Raw genomic sequence first — 5037 nt, 5'->3', positions numbered from 1 at the left:
GATATTGTGAAGTCATATTTCCCCGGCCCTATTTGGGGGTATGACATGTATCATTCTTCAGCAATTTGAATTCAATATCTCTATTTGAGTTAATGAGTATTCATTTATAAAGTTTGTGGGTTTGAAGGTATGACATAAAGAAGTACTACGTATTAAGATATTGGGTTCATGAAGTTATGCTTTTGACTTTGATTTTATAGTGAATATTTAAATGACTGAAGAAAACATTTTATATGTATAGACTTAAAAGATTACTGATAAATGTCTGTATGAATTGAAGGTTAAGTTACAGGTATAGAGGATCCGATGATGTGATCAAACAGTAATATGATTGATGACTTGATGTTGATAAGGCAAAGAGTTAAATCGCACGGAGTGTATACTTAAATCATATGTTTTTATGTGGGGATTGACATTCATCATAACTTAGAGGGTTATATTGGTAATGTAAAATTTTAGTTATGCCTCTAACAGTGCAAAACGTAGTCGTATTATATACGAACATGTAGGGAGGTAGGTCACCTACCGTAGGTGCATACTTTTGTAGCTAATAGTTTTCCTATAGAAGAATGAATTGATTTTTATAGTTTAATTAGTTAAATATTACATGAATGGTCCATGTGAATAGTTTTAACGGACTCAGTTAACCTCCGTTAGGGTGAGAGATGAAATTGGAACTTTAAAATGCTTTTAAGGATGAAAAATGCAAACAATAAAACACAAAGATGAAACGAGAAAGTGGAAAACAAATGGACAATTTGTCTTTTTGATATTAAGCATAATTATTATTATTATTACTGGCTTAGTGCCCGCGAATTCGCAGGGCTACTTTATTGAATTAAGCAGATATTGGTTTTACGTGAGTAAATGTGATCAATTTTTTTATTTTGCATGTGTTGTAGTAACCTCGACATTGAGATAATATTTCTATATAGTTATAGTTATTGAGCAAAGTAGAACCAAAAAACTCATATCTACAGGTACAAAAGAATCGTTGTATATTAATTTAAAACTTAGGTTTTGTTTCTCATAGGTTATTTCATGTTTCCAATCTCTTGATGTGTTGATGAATTGTAAAGATAGCGGAAGCCTTCTGCTTTGGATATAGAATTTTTTGGATTTTAGAAAAGGTATTAGAACGCAACTTGTCTGCCTGCAATGTCAAACGAAGAATTTATGATTAATACAATTGTTAATTGCGATTCTAGATGGTAATGTTAGTAACTTACCTCTGTTAAATAGTTTTGCGTAGTATACAACTTTCCAATCTGGTCAAACATTTTTGTAGGGGACAACTTAGGTATCGAATTATTCCAGTAATATGATTTTATATAATATTCGTTAGTTTGTAGAAACCAAAACAATATCAGAAGTAATGTTGAATTAACGATAATGAAACAATCAAGTTACAACCGAAAAACAAATAACATGGAGTTGAAAACCATAATAAAGCAAAAAAAACATGACTTTGTAGTTAATTTTTTGGTCAAGCTTCCACAGATCTCCATGATTGTAATCTCTTATCGTGTTAACCAATTGTATAGAGCACGTAATATATCAGTATACTTTGAATCTCTATTAAGGTAAGAGTGCATAATATTTCTGCCTGCAACAAACAAATTAAAAATATAGCATTAGAACGTTCCATGAGATAAAGAGTTCACAATGTCCGACCATTCCAATAGAACATTCCATTCTATTAAATGCCTTAATGCTCCCTCTCCATGCTAGCTAACACAATGTCCCACTTGACCCAAACCATACTCTTGAACTCATTACCTCCCCAAAAGAATCTAGGATATGTATGGCTTCATGGCTATTAAGAATTGTCTCGGAGCATTTTAAAAAAGGCAAAAAATAAATGCTAAGACTACGCATCACATATTTAATTAGGGTTAAATAATCTACACAAGATTAAAAGATAGGCACACCATGATGACAAACATAATTTAAACTTGTCAACCAAGGTCTGCAAATTCCCCACGAGATTCATGTTTGATCAGTTGCCACCAAGAGAGTGGGTCAGATGCTCTTTGGATATATGCAATTCAACTGAGTCTTTTTTATCCTTTGAAGCTAAGGTTAAATTCATGCTTCGAATTAGAATTTATTGGCCTACTATGTTTTTTGCATATATGGCAATTCAACTTGGATACTTTAAAGGACAAAATGGACTTACAGTGCATAAGTGGTTAGATCCATGCTATTGTACATCCTTATGAGATGATTCAGGGATCCCCGAGTCTATGATACAAAGAACGCAAAAGACATAAAACCTCGTAGATCATAACTAAATTACGAATGCAACACATTTCGTCAGACTAACAAAAAGCTTACTTTCCTTCCTAAAGCTCACCATCTCTTAAGTAACCCTTATTTATATCAAACACAACATACAACAACAACAACAAATAAAATCCAATCTCACAACATACAAATTTCAAAAAAACCAAAAATCACAAGAAAATACTTCATTTACTAAAATGGGTGACAATGTTAATCATCATTCTTGAGATAGATACCATGCAAAGTTAAACATAAAAAATAAAGCCAGTTTGACCCACTTACCGACTTAGTTATAAATTATCATTTTCGGGCTTTATGTTTAGTTTAACGGTTCACATAACAAAAACATATAGCTAGAAATCAAATTGGTCATATGGGTCATGCAAATGATAAGTCATCCAAGTTTATTCTTGATGCATAAAACCCTCTTATTTAATTTTACTCCAAGAATGTTTATTATCAGATAGGCACCATCATTGCAATAACTTACGACACACTAATTATTCACCCGCTTTGATTCACTAAAAAAGTGCACGACCCACCCTTTTTGCCACCTCTAATCAATCCCACCATATAGAAGTCATAAAAAGTAGTCTTATAAAAAGTTATGAATTAACTGTAGGCTGAAATTTCTTTCACAAATGTACAAAAGCTAACAAATTCTATATTAACAGACACAAAACTTGAATAATATGTAATTAACATAAATTGGTCAAGATTACCACCAGGGTAAGTAAGAGATACTCCAATATTTAAAGATTAGAAACCTTACCGATGGTAGATTATAGTTGCTGTACAATTGATGGAGCAGTTTCCCATTCACAGAATAAGCGAACATTGAGTTGATAACATTGAATCAAGACCTTAATTTAGATCTTCTAATCAGATAAAATAGTTTCGTTTCGTTCTTCAACGATTACAAAAATTATCTTCAGATAGCGTATTCAATGAAACTATAGAATGCCACCAATTGATTCGAACATTTCAATCTTGATTACTCTGGAACCCCTAATTTGATTATTTTGTACTCATAATCCAAAATCAGAACTCAAAATAAGAATTTGTAACCTAGTAATCTGATAATCTTTGTTATTTGGGGGTAACAATCTGATTTCTAACAATTGAAAATCGAAACACAAATTAACAAACACTAACCTGTTAAGGTGACTATGGATTTGTTGTAATATTTGTTATTTTAGAGTAACATTCTGATTTGTAACAACTGAAAATCGAAATACAAATTAACAAAAACTAACCGGTTTAATTAAACATATGAATATAATGAGCAAGGATGAATTTTTTTTTAATAAAATGCACTAACCTCCATCTTCAATCCAAGATGATGAAGAATCTGAAACCAATTTAATTAGAAGAACACCATTAGAAAACAAACATAAACTATAAACTATGTTTTATTAAATATGTGGCCCAAGAAAAGAACTATGAGGGAATAAGACCTTAACAAAAACATCCAATAACAGGGATCACTCTTTATAGTATCCAGCTTCTTGCATGACTTTGATCCAAACTTCCTGCAAAATTAGAGATTGAACTCATCAAAACATGTGCAACAAACATGTAATAGCATACATGACAAATCATAAATAAATAAATAAATGAAAATTGAGTTAAAATCCATGGCTCTCGTTTGCTTATCTGACATAAGCGAGCTACTACTCTAGTCACGATTCACCTCATGATTCACAAATGTGTTTTAACATCAAAAGTACTATTAAACATCCCCATTGAAAACTTTGAAAAAGGTGTTACTGTTTTGATTTAGAAAAGCGTTCATAGTTTAGTATTGCTACATACCTGCACTCAACAGTAATCTTACAGCAAAGGTGTTAGGGTTTTAAATAGCATTAATGAAGGGTATTAGCCAACTCAGTCCAAAGCAGTCCAATAATCAAACAATCCAATACCTGCGTATAATAACATGAACCCTAATCCACAAAAATGCTGAAATCTTATCAACACCTGGGAATTTCAAGTCATACTACTACGAATAAATTGAGAATAATCCGAGATGGATATGATACAAACTTACCATAGGTGTAATCTTGATATCATCTAATAAATTGATCATCGTAATCATCGTCATCATCGAATTCATTGTAACCATCAACGCCCAAATATACTACGTAGAACTTGATCATTGATTCATCGTAACCATCATCATGTAGCGAATAAATTGATCATCATAAATTGATGTATTGAGGCATCTAGAGTGACTGCTTTTATGTTGGCATCATCATTTTGCTAACATCCCATGAACCCAAATACACTGTTAAATCTCTAATAGTGTGACTCCCCGTACAAAACCATCGTGTACGATTCGTCAACAACAGGATCTTTACACGGTCAAATACTACATGCTGTTTGAAAACCAGTTTTGCATTCATAAAAGATAGCTTTTACAAAAGATAACGTGACACAAAGGTCGTTACAAAGTCATTATTTAAAAATAACATAAGTTACGAATGCAAGATAAAAGTTTCATGATTGAGACATCTCTAATGACCTGTCCTAATCCATCTGGACGAATACATTACATTTAGTTACATCGCGAGGTATTTGACCTCTATATGATACATTTTACAAACATTGCATTCGTTTTTAAAAGACAAACTTTCATTACATCGAAAGTTGACAGCATGCATACCATTTCATAATATATCCAACTATAATTGACTTAATAATAATCTTGATGAACTCGACAACTCGAATGCAACGTCTTTCGAAATATGT

At 31.9% G+C, this 5037-nt stretch overlaps 1 long non-coding RNA gene across 2 annotated transcripts; it reads right to left on the bottom strand.

The window, feature by feature from the left end:
- Positions 1-2191: 2191 nt before the first annotated feature.
- LOC139873347 (uncharacterized) lies at positions 2192-4494 on the bottom strand. Of its 2 annotated transcripts, XR_011767317.1 has the most exons (6): positions 4337-4494; positions 4102-4211; positions 3744-3818; positions 3608-3637; positions 3059-3508; positions 2192-2244 (listed from the first exon to the last, which is right to left on the bottom strand). It is a non-coding gene; the product is annotated as an uncharacterized lncRNA (long non-coding RNA). The 2 variants fall into 2 exon arrangements; XR_011767316.1 differs by lacking the exon at positions 2192-2244 and having other exon boundaries at positions 2797-3508.
- Between the last annotated feature and the right edge of the window lie 543 nt (positions 4495-5037).

Source organism: Rutidosis leptorrhynchoides, chromosome 10, assembly GCF_046630445.1.
Source record: "Rutidosis leptorrhynchoides isolate AG116_Rl617_1_P2 chromosome 10, CSIRO_AGI_Rlap_v1, whole genome shotgun sequence".
In the NCBI taxonomy this organism is placed as follows: domain Eukaryota; kingdom Viridiplantae; phylum Streptophyta; class Magnoliopsida; order Asterales; family Asteraceae; genus Rutidosis; species Rutidosis leptorrhynchoides.
This window is presented reverse-complemented; position numbering and strand designations above follow the sequence as displayed.